The sequence below is a fragment of the Chiloscyllium plagiosum genome, chromosome 37 (genome assembly GCF_004010195.1).
Source record: "Chiloscyllium plagiosum isolate BGI_BamShark_2017 chromosome 37, ASM401019v2, whole genome shotgun sequence".
NCBI lineage: Eukaryota > Metazoa > Chordata > Chondrichthyes > Orectolobiformes > Hemiscylliidae > Chiloscyllium > Chiloscyllium plagiosum.
Genome location: NC_057746.1, coordinates 1,974,756 through 1,993,606, shown reverse-complemented (window position 1 = coordinate 1,993,606; position 18,851 = coordinate 1,974,756). Strand labels below are relative to the sequence as shown.

At 41.6% G+C, this 18,851-nt stretch overlaps 1 protein-coding gene across 1 annotated transcript in view; it reads right to left on the bottom strand.

The window, feature by feature from the left end:
• LOC122541623 (zinc finger protein 271-like) overlaps nucleotides 1-18,851 on the bottom strand; it is a 34,611-nt gene that overhangs the window by 6,506 nt on the left and 9,254 nt on the right. Inside the window, exon 2 of the mRNA XM_043678528.1 lies at nucleotides 10,029-10,115. The gene's annotated coding sequence lies outside the window, so the exon portion shown is untranslated. The remainder of the gene's footprint in view (nucleotides 1-10,028; nucleotides 10,116-18,851) is intronic.

Sequence of the window (18,851 nt, the reverse complement as noted above, 5' to 3'; positions counted from 1 at the left end):
AAGGGTTATGGAGATAAGGCAGGAACAGGATACTGATTAAGGATGATCAGCCATGATCATATTGAATGGTGGTGCAGGCTCGAATGGCCTACTCCTGCACCTCTTGTCTATTGTTTCCCTGAGGTTGGGGAGTCCAGAACTAGAGGGCATAGGTTTAAGGTGAGAGCGGAAAGATATAAAAGAGAATGTAAAAACGTTTTCACACAGGGGGTGGTACATGTATGGAATAAGCTTCCAGAGGAAGTGGTGGAGGCTGGTACAATTGCAACATTTAAGAGGCATTTGGATGGGTAAATGAAAAGGAAGGCTTTGGAGGGACATGGGCCGGGTGCTGGCAAGTGGGACTAGATTGGGTTGGGATATCTGGTCGGCATAGACGAGTTGGACCGAAGGGTCTGTTTCCATGCTGTACATTTCTATGACGCTATGACTATATGAACTCACTGAGTTCAGTTGTAAGACCATAAGACATAGGAGTGGAAGTAAGACCACTTGGCCCATCGAGTCCACTTTGCCATTCAATCATGGCTGATGGGCATTTCAACACCACTTACCTGCACACTCCCCATATCCCTTAATTCCTTGCGAGATTAAGAATTTATCAATCTTTGCCTTGAAGACATTTAACGTCCCGGCCTCCACTGTGCTCTGTGGCAATGAATTCCACAGGCCCACCATTCTCTGGCTGAAGAAATGTCTGCTCATTTCTCTTTTAAATTGATCCCCTCTAATTCTAAGGCTGTGCCCACGGGTCCCAGTATCCCCACCTGACGGAAACAATTTCCCAATGTCTACCGTTTCTAAGCCATACATTATCTTGTAAGTTTCTTTCAGAACTCCCCTCAACCTTCTAAACTCTAATGAGTACAATCCCAAGATCCTCAGCCATTCATTGTATGTTAGGCCTACCATTCCAGGGATCATCCGTGTGAATCTCCACTGAACACGCTCCAGTATGTCCTTCCTGAGGTGTGGGGCCCAAAACTGAACACTGTATTCCAAATGGGCCCTAACTAGAGCTTTATAAAGTCTCAGTAGCACATCGCTGCTTTTACATTCCAACCCTCTGGAGATAAATGACAACATTACATTTGCTTTCTTAACCACGGACTCAACCTTTAGAGAATCCTGGACTAGCGCTCCCAGATCCCTTTGTACTTTAGCTTTTGAATTTTCTCACCGTTTAGAAAATAGTCCATGCCTGCATTTTTTTTCCCCCAAAGTGCAAGACCTCGCATTTGCTCGTGTTGAATTTCATCAGCCATTTCTTGGACCACTCTCCTAAACTGTCTAAATCTTTCTGCAACCTCCCACCTCCTCAGAATTACCTGCCTGTCCACCTAACTTCATGTCATCGGTAAACTTCGCCAGAATGCCCCAGTTTCTTCATCCAGATCATTAATATATAAAGTGAACAGCTGTGGCCCCAATACTGAACCCTGAGGGACACCACTTGTCACAAGCTCCCATTCCGAAAAAGAACCTTTTATCCCAACTCTCTGCCTTCTGTCAGACAGCCAATCCTCAATCCATGCCAGTAGCTCACCTCGAACACCATGGACCCTCAACCTACTCAGTAGCCTCCCATGAGACACCTTATCAAAAGGTCTTTTCTAATCTAGATAGCTACCATCCACTGGGTTTCCCTGGTCTAAACCTACTCATTACCTTTTCAAAGAATTCTAACAGGATTGTCAGGCACAACCTCCCCTTACTAAATCCATGCTGACTTGTTCTAATCCAGCCATGCACTTCCAAGAATTTAGAAATCTCATCCTTAACGATGGATTCTAGAATTTTACCTACAACCGAGGTTAGGCTAATCGGCCTATAATTTTCCATCTTTTGTCTTGATCCTTTCTTGAACAAGGAGGTTACAACAGCAATTTTCCAAACATCTAGGACTTTCCCTGACTCCAGTGATTTTTGAAAGATCACCACCAACGCCTCCGCTATTTCCTCAGCCACCTCCCTCAGAACTCTAGGATGTAGCCCATTGGGGCCAGGAAATTTATCAATATTTAGATCTTTTAGCTTTTCTAGACTTTCTCTTTTGTAATAGGTACCATACTCGACTCTGTCCTTTGATTCTCCTTAATTGTTGGGATTTTACTCATGTTTTCCACAGTGAAGACTGACACAAAGTTCTTCAGCTATTTCCTTATCTCCCATCACTAGCCTTCCAGCATCAATTTGGAACAGCTCAATTTCTACTTTTGCCTCTCGTTTGTTTCTTATGTATTGAAAGAAACTTTTACTATCCTTTCTAATATCACAGGCTAGCCTACCTTCATATTTGATCCTTTCCTTCCTCATTTCTCTCTTTGTTATCCTGTTTGTTTTTGTAGTCTTCCCAATCTTCTGATTTCCCAGTGCTCTTGGACACTTTATAGGCTCTCTCTTTTCTGTGATACATTTCCTGGCTTCTTCTGTCAGCCATGGCTGTCTAATTCCCCACCCCTCGGATAACCTTTCTTTTCTTTTGGATGAACCTCTGTACTGTATCCTCGATTACACCCAGAAACTCCTGCCATTGCTGCTCTACTGTCTTCCCCACTAGGCTCTGCTTCCAGTCGATTTTCATCAGTTCCTCTCTCATGCCCTTGTAATTACCTTTATTTAAGTGAAACACCATTACATCTGATTTTGCTTTCTCTCTTTCAAACTGCAGACTGAACTCTACCATAATATGATTGCTGCCTCCCAAATGTTCCCTTACTTTAAGTTCTTTTATAAAGTCTGGCTCATTACATAGCACTCAGTCCAGAATAGTCTGCTTCTTTGTGGGCTCCATCACAATCTGTTCCAAAAAGTCATCCTGCAAGTATTCCTTGAATTCCCTTTCTTTGGATCCACTGGCAACATTATTCATTCAGTTCATTTGCATATTGAAGTCCCCCATGATCACTGTGACCTTGCCTTTCTGACATGCCCTATTTCCTGGTACATCTTGCGCCCCAGTCCTGGCTACCGCTGGGAGGTCTGTACATAGCTCCCATTATGTTTTTTATGCTTTTGTGGTTCCTCAACTCCGCCCACACAGACTCCACATCATCTGACCCTATGTTATTCAGTGCTATCGATTTAATTTCATTCTTAACTAACAAGGCCATCCCATCCCCTCCGCCCACTTCCCTGTGCAAGTTGTAGAAGTGAAAAGCAGTTTTAGTCTTGAATGTGCTCAATGTAAAAACACTCAGGAGAAATGTGAAAAATTTTAAAATCGACATTTTGAAATAGTTCCTGTTTTCCAAAATTATTTGAAGAAAACGGCATGATGACTTAGTGGTTAGCACTGACAGTGCCAGGGACCCGGGTTCGATTCCAGCCTCAGGCTGTGTGGAGTTTGCACATTCTCCCCATGTCTGCATGGGTTTCCTTCGGGTATTCCAGTTTCCTTCCACAGTCCAAAGATGTGCAGGCTAAGTGAATTGGCCAAGCTAAAAATTGCCCATAGTGCTCAGGGATATATAGGTTAGGTGCATGAGTCAGGAGTAAATGTAGGGGAATGGGGTCTGGCTGGGATACTCTTTGGAGGGTCAGTGTGGGTTTATTGAGCAAAATGGCTGTAGAGATTCTATGAAAACATACTAAGCTTGAAGTTTAGGAAAATATTATTTTCAAGTTGAGGATTCTGAATGACCAAAGAAATTGTTTTAACGTTGATCTAAAAATTCAGTGAGGGATTCCAGGGTTCAGGGCCAAGCAGCCGAAGGCATGACCATCAATAGCGGAAGATAAAAACTGCAGATGCTGCAGAGACTAAAATTTGAGGAGTGAAGAGATGTTCGAAGTTGTCGGATTGAGATTATTGTAAACCTTGTTTCAGGAGTTATCACTTTCACCTAATTCAAAAGGTGTGGGTTTAAGTCCCCCACCAGGATTTTTACACAGAGGCTGATACTCCAGGGCAGTAACGAAGGAGTGCTCTACTGTCAGAGATGCCATCCTTCAAATGGGATGTTACAGTAGACACTTTCTGCTCTCTCTCGAGGATAGGTACAAAAGATGCCATGGCAATATTCCGAAGAAGAGCAAGGAATTGGAAAAAAAAATTGCATCTTAGAGTCACATTGTGTCAAAGCTTTTTGTCTTGCCCTCATTAGAACATTTTGCAAAAAAAAATGTAAAGAGAAAACAACACTTGTATTCTGAGATAAGTGTGCTGATTAGTTGACAAGGGACTCTCATTGGTAGAGCAGTTGCTCTAGAAAATGTACCCTACCCAGCAACGTACGCTCCCCAGCTGGTACCATGCCCTCAGCCCAGTTAACTGCAAACTTTTGTTTTAAGTTATCAACTAGATCAGTCAAGGCATTGCCCTGAAAAATGAAACAGCAGAGTATGGCTCTACAGTGATGGAGATTCTGCAGGGTCCCCTTGCACAACTCCCAGCTTCACTGGAACAACAACTGTCTGGCAGGCGGAAATTGTGTCTCAAAAGTCTTTGTCAATTGATGGCAATATCCTATTAGTGATGATACAACTCATCTTGCTACTGCATAGTAGCAGCATGGAACAGCTAGCTTCACTTTTTGCTCACACCTTTGATACACCTTACCCTAAAGACCAAATGAGAATATGTATATCTGAGACAGAGGTACAACTAAAACCAATCTCAGGGTATCAAAATAAAGTTCAATGTACAGTTAAGTTAAGAACAGTCAAAGTATATAACAAATATCTCCAAGAACGTCTTAAATCCAAGATTTTCAGTTCTTATTTCCAAACCTTTCGATGATTCTAAAATGAAACACAATCCCATGATTGGTCATGCAAGAGGAGATTGAACAGATTAGTAATAGGGTTACTCATTTATTTTGTGCCTCACTAGAGTTTGAAAGTTGCAAATTTCCTCCATTTATCAAAAATGATCCCCTTACACCAGTGCATTGCTTTAATAGATGTCTGCAACATAAAAGGTACCAGTTTGAAACATATCTATACATGGATTCATTTAAGTGGAAGTGGTTTGGCAACGTAACTAATGACACCACCAAACATTTAATACATCTCTCTGACCTTGTACTGTCAGAAAACCAAATGTTTGTCCTTATTTATGGTTTCAAATTCAACGGCTCTTCGTTCTATATCAAATGGAAACAGCTTTTTGTTGTATTTGAACTTGTTCTTTGCTGCCAGCTATCTCTCACAATGAGCATCCACTGAAGATAGTGAATTCTTGAAAGTATGCTTCACTGATCGAGTGCTCATGTTTTGAGAATCTGAATGACTTGCCACATTTTTGCGTTCAATCTGAATGTCTGTCAGAGGTGCAATGCCTCAAGGCCAGCCTGGATATGCAAATCAGTAACACAACGAAGGGTCAGGAATAGTTATCCTTAACAAGGGTGTCATCATTAACAAAATGTATCCCATTTGTAATGACAGGTCCAAATTTGTTTGCATTTGACCTGCTGCTTAGCACGACTGGACAGCCTTACTCGAACACCACAAATGGACATGGTTAGGTTAGGTGAATGGGCCAAAATTTGGCAAATTATGTTTATGTGGATAAATGTGAGATTTTCCAATTTGATCACAGGAATACAAAGGCAACTTATTATCTAAGTAGAGAGAAACTTTAGCGAGCTTTAGTATAGTGGGATCTGGGCGTCCTTGTGTATGAATCGCAGAAATCTAGTATGCAGGTACAAGAACAGGGGGCCCATGCAGTCATTTGGGCTCTGCTGACGCCTCAGCTAATTATATGGGCATATGATTGAAAAATGTACAGACCTGTATAAAAATGATAAATTCTGATCTCTGTATGTAAATGTTTACATATGTATGGCATGACCAACTGTACAGACCAAATTATTTTATGAATAAAGTATATTTTTGAAATAAAAAAATCTAGTATGCAGGTACAGCAGGTAATAAGAAAGGCAAATACAATTTTGGTATTTATTGCTCAAGGGACAGAGTATAAAAATAGGCAAGTGTTTTGCAACTGTACAATGCATTGGTGAGATCTCATCTTCAGTCCTGGGTACAGTTTTGGTCCCCCAACGTGGATATAATTGCATTGGGGGAAATTCAGAGAAGGTTCACTCAATTAATTCCAGAGATGAAAGGCTTTTTTTTAATGAGTAGAAATTGAGCGGTTTAGGCTTATACTTACCAGAGTTCAGAGGAATAAGACGGGATTTAATGGAGGTATAAAAGATGTTTAAGTGGGTTGAGAAAGTTTTGTGGGACAATATAGAACAAGAGGTCATAGTTTTAGGATAAGGATGGAAGATTTAGAACAGAGATTAAAGAGGTATTACTTTCCTCAAAGGTTTGTGAATCTCTGGAAATTGCTAACCCACAGTACTATGGGCACTGGGACATTGAGTAAGTTTAAGGAGGAGATCAACAGGATTTTAATTAGTAACAGATTGAAGGGGTATGGCAAGCAGTCAGCGAAGTGGACTGAAGCTGAGATGAGGTTAGCCGTGATCATATTAAATAGTGGAGCAGGTTTGAGGGACTGAATTGCCTTCTCCTCCTCCTAGTTCTCATGTACAAGATTTCAGAAGCTGAAGTTGTTTTGAATATCATTTACTTTTAAAATTTACTTGAGTCAACTCTTGGATGAATTGTTCAAAGTTAAACCAGCTTGTTATGACAGGACAACTTATAGGGATCCAAATCCCTCCCAGAGGTGGCTCCTTTCCTGGGATGCTGTTATAATAATTATGCCCTTACATCTCTTTCTCTTCCTCACACCAAGCAGATTCCTCACTGCCATTCATTATACAGCCATCCCAGGAGAAATATGTATTACAATCAAAGCAACCAATATTCAGTCATATCTGATAATCATGTGCAAAGGTTTAAGGTAAGAGGGAAAAGATTTAATAAGGACACAAGGGGTAACTTCTTCATGCAGAGGGTGGTGCGAGGATGGAACAAGCTGGCAGATGAAGTAGAGGAGGCTGATACAATAACAACATTTAAAAGACATCTGGATCGTTATATAAATAGGAAGGGTTTAAGAGTGATATGGGCAAAAGCTGGCAAATGGGACTAGATCAGAATAGGATGTCTGGTCAGCACAGACAAGTTAGACCGAAGGATCTGTTTCTATGCTGGAAGACTGTATCACTAGCTAAAAACATTTTTCAGTCTTAAGTAAAAGCAATGAGCTATCAGGTGATGTGTATGATAGGATTCATCCTTACTGCATTGGTATATGTATGGACAGCCCAAGTCACATTATAGAGACATCCTTTTATGCCTTATCGTACTCACATATGGTTCTGCACAATATTATCTGGTCAAATGGTTAGGTGAGTTGCTAAACCTTTGAGCAAGTTTTCACATAACACAGCAAATGTTTTATTCAGTTTTGGGAAGCTAATACAAGACTAGTACATTGCTAGCAATGCAGTGTCCATGTGCTCATTTGAGATTGTTAACCTGTTCACCAATGTACCACTCAAGGAAGGCATCAACATCTGCCCAGCATCACTGCGCAGGTGACACAAAGATATTTAAGAAAGTGTGTTGTGAATAGGAAATAACAAGGTTGCAGACAGATACAGATAGGTTGAGTGAGTGGGCAAAAAATCTAATTGATGGAGTATAATGTGGGAAAATAATACTGGAGGAGAAAGTGAGGTCTGCAGATGCTGGAGATCAAAGTTGAAACTTTATTGCTGGAACAGCACAGCAGGTCAGGCAGCATCCAGGGAACAGGAGATTCGACGTTTCGGGCACAGGCCCTTCTTCAGGAAAATAATACTGTCAGGCAGAATAAAAAAGCAGAATATTACTTAAATGGAGAATTCTGAGGTGCAGAAAGATTTAGTTTTATTCCAGTGCATGAGTCACAAAACATTGATAAGCAAGTATGGCATTTCATTGAGAGGGTTGATGGAATTCTATCTTTTATGACAAGAAGAATTTAACCAGAAAATAAAGATGATATGATTCAGTTATACAGGGGATTGAGGAGACTATATCTGAAATATTGTGTGCAGTTTGGTGTATTTATTAAAGGAGGGATGTAATGCATTGGAGGCAGTTCAGAAATTCATTTACAAGATTGATACATGGAATGGGTGAATTCATAGAATCACACAGTAAAGAATAGGACTTCTGGCCCTTTGAAAATGTACAGACAAAAATATACTAATCTCATTCGTCTTTAGGACTGTTTAGATTTCAGCAAAGGAGAACAAAGGGATTGAGAAAGAGGGGGAGAATAGATTATCAGAGTAAGCTTGCAGAGAGCGTACAAACTGATTGCAAAAGTTTCTGTAGATGTAAATTAGTGAAGACAAATGTAAGTTCCTTACAGTCAGAAATGGGGAAAGTTTTAATGAGGAACAAAGAGTTGGCAGTATGGTTATGTCATCACCAAGGAGAACACAAATAATGTCCCCAAAATGTTGGAGAACACAGTGGCTCATGAGATGGAAGAACTGAAGGAAGTCAGTACTGCTAGGGAAATGGTGTTGCTGAAATTGATGAGAATGAATGCTATAAATTCCCAGGGACCTGAGAAGCGACATCCTAGAAGTGGCCCGAGAAATAGTAGATGCATTGCTGGTCATCTTTCAAGGTTGCATAGACTCTGGAACAGTTCCTTTGGATTGGGGGGTAACTAACATAATCCACTACTTAAAAAAAGAGTTGGAGAGAAAGCAGGGAATTATAGACCACTTAGTCTGACATTGCTAGTGGGGAAAATGCTCGAGTCCTTTATAAAAGATTTACGAACAGAGCACTTGGAAAACAGTGTCAGAATAACAGAGTCAGCATGGTCTTATGAAAAAGAAATTGTTTGACAGATCTACTGGAATTTTGTGACAATATAGTTAGTAGAGTTTAGAAAGAGAGCAGGTAGATATTTACTACTTGGACTTTCAGGATGGTTTTGTTAAGTCCCACAAAAAGATTGGCTTGTAAAACTAAACCTGTAAAGCTGTTAAAGTTGTCTTTCATATCTATTTTCACTTGGGAGGAGGAGGATATAGGGACAGAATTTGGAAAGGTGGACTGTGTGATTCTGTAGCAGATTGATATAACAAGTGAGGAGGTATTTTTGCAGATTGTTATGGACCAGCCCAAACCCCCTCAAATTATATCAAAGGAGATAGGCTAGAGCCTAATGTTTTATTTTACTTAAAGGCAAGTGTAAGGCACTTTGTTCCAGATGTGATTCCAAGTAACAGGCACTGCGGCCCTTCAAGTCTCCACCTACACGTTTTGCCCTTCCATACTAAAACTGTCTTCACATGCAGGATCCATATCCCTCTATTCCCTTCCTATTCATGTATTCGTCCAGGTGCTTCTTGTCTGATGCTATGGTGTTGCAGCTACAACCTCCTCTGGCAGTGCATTCCCCCCCTCACCTTGAACCTGTGTCCCCTATTAATTGACTGCTCCATTCTGGGAAAAGCCTCTACTTTCCGCTCTATCCGTACTATTCACAATCTTATAAACTTCGATAAGATTGCCCCTCAACCTCCTGTGTTCCAGTGAAAACAAAGCCAGTCAATCCAACCTTTCTGCATAGCTAAAATCCCCTGGGCAACATCCTGGTAACCCTTTTCTGTATCCTGTCCAAAGCATTCACATCCTTTTGGTAGTGTGGTGACCAAAACTGTACATAAAGTCCACATATGGCCTAACTAAATTTCTATAAAGCCGCAACATAACTTGCCTTATACTCAATGCCTCTTCTGATGAAGGCAAACATGCCGTAGGCCTTTTTTACTATCTTATCTACCTGTGCTGCCACCTTCAGTGGTCTGTGGACCTGCACACCCAGATCCCTCTGCATATCAATACTCCTAAGGGTTCTGCCATTCACTGAATAATTTCCACTTGTACGTGGCCTTCCAATGCATCACCTCACAGATTTGATTGGTCCACCACTGGATCTTAAGCAAAAACACATTTTATTCTTACAACATAATTAAGAGAGAAACAAAAGAAGAATTGGCATAACTTTAACTCTATTGAACTACTTAAAATAATATTTAACGATTAATCATCAAATGTTACAATATAGCAGCATCCCATAAACGTACCCACAGCAAAGGCAAATTCAGCAAAACAGATTTTCCTCATGTGCTATCTCCTCCAGTCCAGAGAAAAGGAACACCGGAATAAACAATCTAGCAGCAGAGACAGAACTCAAGTTATTTGTTGCAGAGAGAGAGCTATAATTATTAGCTTCAAGCATCAACTCCAAAGCCCAACTGAAACCCTGGGTCTGTGAAAGCCTTACTCCATCCACTCGTGCTTCTTTTAAAAAAGAAAGAAATTAGGGAGCCCAAAGCTGTTTACCCACTCTCTCTGAGCAGGCATTTTGGAACCAGTGTGGCAACACTTCTCAGCAAGAGAAACAGCACAGAACCAGTCTTTCTTAAAGGCCCAGTACCATCACGGGATTTAACAGTGGACACTTCCTGGTTTGGATGATATGCATCCTAGGTTTCTGTGGCAGGGACAAGGAAGGAAATCGCAGCAGCATTGACCCAAATTTTTAAGTCCTCTCCAGCCACAGGGGAGGTGCCAGCTGACTGCAAGACAGCTAATGTAGCTCCACTTTTCAAGATAAACCAGGGAATTATAAACCAGGGAGTCTCACATTAGTGTTAGGGAAATAATTGGGAAGATTCTGAAAGTCAGAATTTGTCTTCACTTGGACAGGCAAGGTTTGATCAGGATAGCCAGAGGGAGGTCATGCCAAACAAATTCAGTTGAATTTTTCAAAGTGGTGACCAAGTGTGGAGATGAGGGTAGTGCAGTTGATGTAACTTATTTGGATTTCATCAAAGCCTCTGACAAGGTCTCACATGGGAGATTGATAAAAAGGGTAAAAGCACATGGGGTCCAGGGTTACTTGGCAAAATAGATCCAAAATCAGTAGCAGGAGACAGAGCGTGGTGGCAGAAGGTCGTGGTATGATTGGAGTCTGGTGTACAGTAAAATACCGCAGCGATCAGTGCTGGGCACCTCATTGTTTCTGAGATATATAAACAATGTAGCTGAGAATGAGGGAGGTTTAAGTTTGCAGAGAATTCAAATATTGGCTGGTGGTTGACAGTGAAGAGGAAAGTGTTAGCTCATGGGAGCATGTAAAAGGATTGGTCAAATGGGCAGATCAGTGGCAGATGGAACATAATCCTGACAAGTGTGAGGTGATACATTGTGTGAGTACTCAATAAGTGGCAAGACATTAAGAAGAGGGATCCTGGGACGCTTATCCACAGATCCCTGAAGGTGACAGGAGAGATTAACAGTTAAGAAGGCATATTGGACAATTGCCAAAATCAGTACCAGGAGATTCATGTTTAAGTCCCACCTGCTCAGAGATGTATAATACTATCGCAACAGGCTGGTTTCAAGATATCTATCAGTTCAAGCAGAGATTATAAGAGCAGGGAGGCTTTATTGGAGCTGTACAGGACTTGGTTTGACCTCAGCTGAAGTACTATGTGCACTATAAGAAATATGATTACACTGGAGGGGCTGCAGAGGAAATTCACCAAGCTGTTGCCTGTAATGGAAAGCTTTAGCTATGAAAAGAGGCTGCATAGGTTTGAGTTATTTTCTTTGGAGCAAAGAAGATCGAGGGGAACCTGATGAGTTGTATAAGATTATGAGGGACATGGACAGGTGAATAGAAAACAACTGTTGCCCTGAGTCAAAGGGTTAACAAGGGAGCATTATTTTAAGTGAATAGCAAAAGGTTTAGAGGTTTTTTGATAAAAATGTTTTTCACCCAGAGGATGCACTGTCTGGGACAGTAGTTGAGGTAGGTAACTTCACAACCTTTAAGCTGACTTGAAATGTCATAACATTCAGAACTATGTGTCTAGTGCTAAAATGTAGGATTACTGTCGATTTAGTATAGTTTGAGTTTTGCTGGTACAGGTTTGATTGGCCAAAGGGTCTCTTCTGCATTCTATTATTCTATAAACCTCATGGCATTTGGAGTAGTGTACTAACAAGGATAGTGAAACATTTGGCAGCCAGAAAATGGAGAAAAAGACTGGAGAACCCAGCACCCATTAGGAGGGTGAGCATCCAGAGGGTGGTAGTGAGAAACAATTGAAGATTCTGGGAGAAGTCGGCTCACTCTCCACAAATGAGAAGGGAAATGTGAAGATCCCAGGGTTAAAGAACGGTGAAACCACAAACATTACTTTGCTTCCCTATCTTCCTCCTCCTTGAACAACAAAAAAAAAGTCTGTTAAAAAATGCATTTGTGGCTAAGAAACAGCAATTCCTCAGCAGTGTGCATAACTCAGACTAATAAAGATGGCAGGGACTCTGGGAAAGCTTGTAAAGTATGGGGCATGTAAACTGTGGGAGGTTTTGGATCCACAAGCCATCCAGGACAGCCATATCTGTATGAAGTGCCAGACGTTAGCAGTCCTTGAATGACATGTGGCTGATTTGGAGCAGCAACTCTCCACACAAAGCACCATACAAGAAGGAGAGAGATTTCTGGAACAGTTGTGTCAGAGGATGGTCATTCCACAATGTGACAAGCAGGCAAAAAGGACTATAGAACATTCAACTACAGGCACAGGGGTCTCCTGCTGAAATTGAACAGACCCTTGGCAGGAGAGTGGGTGACCATTCACCAAAAAAAGAGATAGCAGGTCCAGCTAACCCCCTGGAGCTGTCCAACATGTAGGAAATTTTAAATGCTTATTTAGTGAGCTATATGACTAAGTCAGGAGTGGATGACTTGAGGAAAAAACACATGGCAATATTGCCCAAGGCCACTCTGTAAAAAGAGAGAGAGGTTGCTAGGCAAATTAAAAAGGTAGCAGTAGTGGGTGACTTCATAGTTTGAGAAACACTGTTTAGCTTGCAGCTGAGATTCTGAGTCTAGTATGGTATTTTGCTTCCTGGGTGCATGGGTTCGAGACATAACAAATGGCTGGATAAATTTTGGGAAGTGGTTGTGGTTCATGTAGAAACCAATGACATAGGAAGGAATAGCTTGGAGGTCTTGCAGGATCAGTTTTAGGAGTTAAGGAATTGGCTGAATCACATGACTGAAGTAACTTTTTTTATTCATTCATGGGATGAGGATTTCACTGGTTAGGCCAGTATTTATTGCCCCTCCCTAATTACACCAAGGACAATTAAGAGTCAACCACATTGGCTGTGGGTCTGGAGTCACATGTACGCCAGATTAGTCAAGGACAGCAGGTTTCCTTCCCTAAAGGACAGAAATATTATCTGTACTATGAGCTTCACCATTTAGGCAAAGACAGATGAGAGAAGTAAATGGTGTAAATGGGAGATTTTAGATTTTTGGACATTGGGATCACTTTTGGAAATGGGGAAAGCTCTTTACAAAAGATAGGATTCACCTAAGCAGAAATGGAACGAATCACCTGGCTGAGAGAGTAAATATTGTACTGGGGGTAGATTTAAACTTGCAAGGCAGAAGGGTGGATTGACAAATGGGCCTAGTTTGGAAGTACCAGAGATGCCAAAAGAGAAAAAAATGGTGAATGCTGAAAAGGGAGTGAGAGAAGCCTTCAGTTTTGACAGTGAACAAAGAAATGGTTGGCTTCTGATAGGAAAGGAAGAGATAAGAGCAGGATAAAATTGTATGTTTGTGAATACAGGGTGTATATTAAATAGAATTGGGGAACTGGAAGCAGAAATTGTTCCAGGGGAATATGACATAGTGGCTGTGACAAAAATTTGGCTCAAGGCAAAATAGGACTGAATACTTAACATTTGGAAAAACTAATGAGGGACAGTCAGCATGGTTTTGTGCAGGGCAGGTCATGTCATACTAAACTGATTGAATTTTTTGAGGAGGTGACAAAGGTGATCAATGAGAGTAGAGCAGTGGATGTTGTCTACATGGATTTTAGTAACGCTTTTGACAAGGTCCATCATGATAGGCTCATCCAGAAGATTAAGATGCATTGGATCCATGGTGACTTGGCCTCGTGGATTCAGAAGCTTGTCCATAGATGGTAGAAGATATGTTTTTCTGACTGGAGGTCGGTGAACAGTAGTGTTCCACATGGATCCATACTGGGATCCCTGCTGTAAATATGTATGATTTGGATGAAAATATAGATGGGACAATAAAACAATCGATGGAGTTTGGATAGTGTAGAAGGTTGTCGAAGGATATAGATCAGCTGCAGTATGGATGGAGAAATGGCAGATAGAGTTTAATCTGGTTAAGTGTGAGATGCTGCACTTTGGGAGATCAAATATTAAGGAAAAGTACACAGTTAATGGCAGGGCCCTGAACAGCATTAATGTACAGAGGGTTCAAGTCCATAGCTCCCTGAAAGTGGCCACACAAGTAGATAGGGTAGTAAAGAAGGCGAATGGCATGCTTACCTTTATTATCTGGGAAATGAATACAAGAGTCAGGATGTTATGTTGCAGCTTTAAGACTGTGGTTAGACCACACTTAAGAGTACTGTGTTCAATTCTAGTTGCCACATTACATATTAAAGGATGTGGTAGCTTTAGAGAGGGTGCAGAAGAGATTTACCAAGATGCTGCCTGGATTACAGGATATGAGCTGTAAGGAAAGTGAGAAATTCAGGTTGTTTTCTCTGGACTGGCAAAGGCTGCGGGGAGACTTGATAGAAGTGTATAAAATTAAGAGTTGCATAGATAGAGTTGATGGTCAGAATCTTTTTCCCCAGAGTTGAAATGTCTAATACTAGGGGGCAGTTTAAGGTGACAAGGGACAGTTCAAAGAAGATGTGAGGGGCAAGTGGTGAAAGGCAAGTGCCCCTCGGGAACGTGCTGCTCGGGGTAATGGAGGAGGCAAATATAATAGGGGTGGTTAAGAGACTTTTAGATGAGCACATGAATATGCAAGGAATGGAGGGATATGGACCAAGCCCAGGTAGAAGGCATTAGTTTAATTTGGCGTCATTTTCAGCACATCATCATAGGTCAAAGGGCTCATCCCTGTGCTGTACAGTTCGATATTCTATCCTGGTCTCTAGTATTTTTAGCAGAAACAGAGGGAGTAAAAAGGGAAGAGGTGTAGCAGTCTTGGTCAAAGATAGTTTCATAGCCCTTGACCAAGATGCAGTTCTTGAATTAGAATCTGTCTGGTTGGAGCTGAGAAACAGGAAGGGAGCGATGACATTGTTGAGTATTTATTATAGACCTCCAAATAGTGGGGAGAAGACAGCATTTGTCAGCAGGTTATGGAAACCTGCAGGTCAAGTAGGCGATAGTTGGCAATTTCAATTTCCTGGGCTTAGACTAGGGAAAAAAAGGTAGAATATGGGGCACAGAAGGGAGAAATTCTGGCAGGAGAAGTTTCTGGAACAGTACACTTCCAGTCCTGCCAGAGGAGATTTTGCTGGATCTCGTCCTAGGAAATGAGGCAGGCTGAGTGGGGAACCTGAGAATGGCACAGCATTTGGAAAACAGTGACCACAATATAATAAGGTTCACTATTAATTTGGAAAAGGATAGAAGTTAGACTGGAGAAGGGCAGATTTTGGGTTTTTTTTCTATAGATTAGATTCCCTACAGTGCTGAAACAGGCCCTTTGGCCCAACCAGTCCACACCGACCTTCTGAAGAGCAACCCACCCTGACCCATTTCCCTCTGACTAATGCACCTAGCACGCTGGGCAATTTAGCATGGCCAATTCATGCACATCTTTGGACTGTGGGAGAAAACCGGAGCACCTGGAGGAAACCCACACAGACATGGGGAGAATGTGCAAACTCCACACAGTCACCCGAGACTGGAATTGAACCTGGGATCCTGGTGCTGTGAGGTAGCAGTGCTAACCACTGAGCCACCGTGCTGCCCCTAAAGTTAAACTGGAGAAGGTTGAGTGGAACAGCATTTTGGTGGATAAAACAGTAGCTGAAAAATGAGAGACTGTCAAAAGAGAGAGTACTAGTGCAAGCTAGTACGTACTCATGGAGAAATAAATACAGGGTATCCAAAGCTTAGATGACTAAGGATACTGATGAGAAAATAGGATGAAAAGGAGGAATATGATGCATTCAAAAACAAATGTTTGGTTCTAGATTAGATTACCTACAGTGTGGAAACAGGCTATTTGGCCCATCAAGTCCACACCGAACTTCCAAAGAGTAACCTAACCAGACTTATTCCCCTACACATTTACCTCTGACTAATGCACCCAAGACTATGGGCAATTTAGCATAGCCAATTCACCTAACCTGCACATCTTTGGACTGTGGGAGGAAACTAGATCATTGGAGGAAACCCATGCAGACACAGGGAGAATGTGCAAACTCCACACAGACAGTGGCCCAAGGCTGGAATCAAACCCAGATCCCTGGTGCTGTGAGGCAGCAGTGCTAACCACTGAGCCACCATGCTGTTCTTCAAACATATCAATAGTAAAAAATTGGCGAAGGATTGGGAGACTACAACAAACAAGCAGGGTAAACTGCCCATTGAAGCAAAGAATATTGCAGAGATACTAAATGCTTCCACTTTATTAAATTCGAAAATGGCGACAATGGCCCATTTGAAAGTGAAGGTGTTCAGCAATTAAGCTGTAAAGTGATAGATAAAGAAAAGATGCTAAAAAGACTGGCAGCATTCCAGGTAAAGAAGGCCCAAATGGGGTGTATCCTAGATTGCTGAGAGAGGTAAGGGCCAAATTGTGAAGCTATTGATAGAAATTTTCTAGATCTCTCTGAACACAGGATCAGTACCCAAGGATTGTGAATGTGATGATGTTGTTTAAGGAAGTGGCAAGGGAGATGATGAGGCTATCCATTTTGGTTGCAAAAAAAAAGGTAGATTATTATCCAAATGGTGATAAATTGAGAAAGGGGGAGGTACAGCAACTGGGTGTCCTTGTATATAAATTGCTTAAAGTGAGCAGGCAGAAGGTAAATGCTATGTTGGACTTAATAATGAGAACACTCAAGTGCACGAACTGAGATGTCTTGCCACAACTGAACAGGGCCAGGGTGAGACCATGCCTGGAATACTGTTGCCAGTTTGGGTCTCCTTACTTGAAGAAGTAGGTTCTGGCTATGGAAGAAATGCGACAAAGGTTTACCAGCCTGATTTCTCAGAAAGCAAAACTGATATAGGAAGAGAGAGAGTGGATTGCTTAGAACTATACTCACTGGAGTTTAGAAGGATGAGGGAAAATCTACTAAAAATCTATATAGTGCTAACAGGAGTAGACAGGGTAAATGCAGGAAGTCCGTTCCCGATGTCCATGGCGTAGCCAGAATCGGGGTCACTCTCTAAGGATTCTGGGATGCCATTTAGGACTGAGGTGAGGAGCAATTTCTTCACCTAGAGACTGGTGAGCCTCTGGAATTATCTGCCACAGAAGGGCACTGAGGCAAAAACGCAATATTTTCAGGAAGGAGGTAAATGCAGTACTCAGGGCTAAAACGACCAAAGGTCTGGGAGAAAGCATGAACAGGGCTCAGAGATAGATGATCAACCATGATCATATTGAATGGTCAAGCAGCTCAAAGGATCGAATGACCTTCAGCTCCTCCATTATGTCTGCCTTCAGCAATACTCAAATTTTGTATTGCAAAACTATGAAGAAAAGTTAACACTGGGGCTAATTAACACGATGAAAGACAGATAGTTACCCAGTCATTATCACATTAGATTAGATTACTTACAGTGTGGAAACAGGCCCTTCGGCCCAACAAGTCCACACCGCCCCACCGAAGCGCAACCCACCCATTGTTGTACACGTATTTACTGTCGGCATTAAATAATGATCACACTTGACAATGCTTCACTGGACATTACGTGCTTTGACCATGAAAAGACTCCTCATATAAAAAAATTGTTTCCTTTTCTGAGCAGGTTATAGCGAAATTTCAGTTGGATGTCTTGGAGCAATTTGAAAAGACAAGAAACATTTAGATCCCAATAATCACAATGAACTGACCATTTACAATGCACAGAATAATAACCAGCTTCCAACACAGAGAACTCAAAAACAGGAAATCAATAAGAATGCTCAGACCCTCTGCATCTCCCAGATAATTAAACCTCACCCTCCCATATTCAGGAATGAGCCATCAACAAAACACAAATCAGAGGGAAATGCTTCCAATAAACACACTCAATATCCAACACACAGCTCCAGTCACACAGTTCAGCACAAAGCACCGAGTAAACAGCTCTCTCAGCTGGATCCTCTCACACAGCATAAGGGACATTTCCACCCCTGACTGCCCACAGGATGAAACTTGGGAAACTGACCGGGGAAATGGAGGTGACTTTGAGCAGCAGATCAGGTGGGGATTTAAACTTGTTATTGTCCCATCTGAATAAAACCTCACTTATTGCAGCTGCTGTCTCAGTTCCCTCTCTAACAGCACTGTGGATTTACCTAATTAAATCACAGAAGTGATACAATGTATAGGGAGCTTGTTCGACCTGTTGTGCGCACAGAGGCCTGTCAAATAAGTGTGATTTCCTCGATTTAGAAAAGGGGAATCATGCTTGATAGAAGTACTGTGATCATTTGAGGATGTAACTAGTAGAGTTGATCAGAAGGAACCAGTGCATGTGGTTTATTTGGACTTTCAGAACGTTTTTAATTAAGTCTCCCCTAAGAGAGTAATGAGTTAAATTAAAGCTCATAGGATTAGATGTTCTGTCCTGACATTGATAGAAAATTGGCTGCCAGAGAGGAAATAAAGAGTACAAATAAATAGATCCTTTACTGAATAGCAAGGATCTGAACTCGAACCCCAGCTATCTGTTAATTATTTTGATGAGGAAACTAAATATAGCTAAACTTGCAGATGGCACAAAGCTGAATAGAAGGCTGAGCTTTCAGGAGGATATAGAGATGCTGCATTCTGATTTGGACAGGCTGAGTGAATGGGCAAATGCATGGTAGA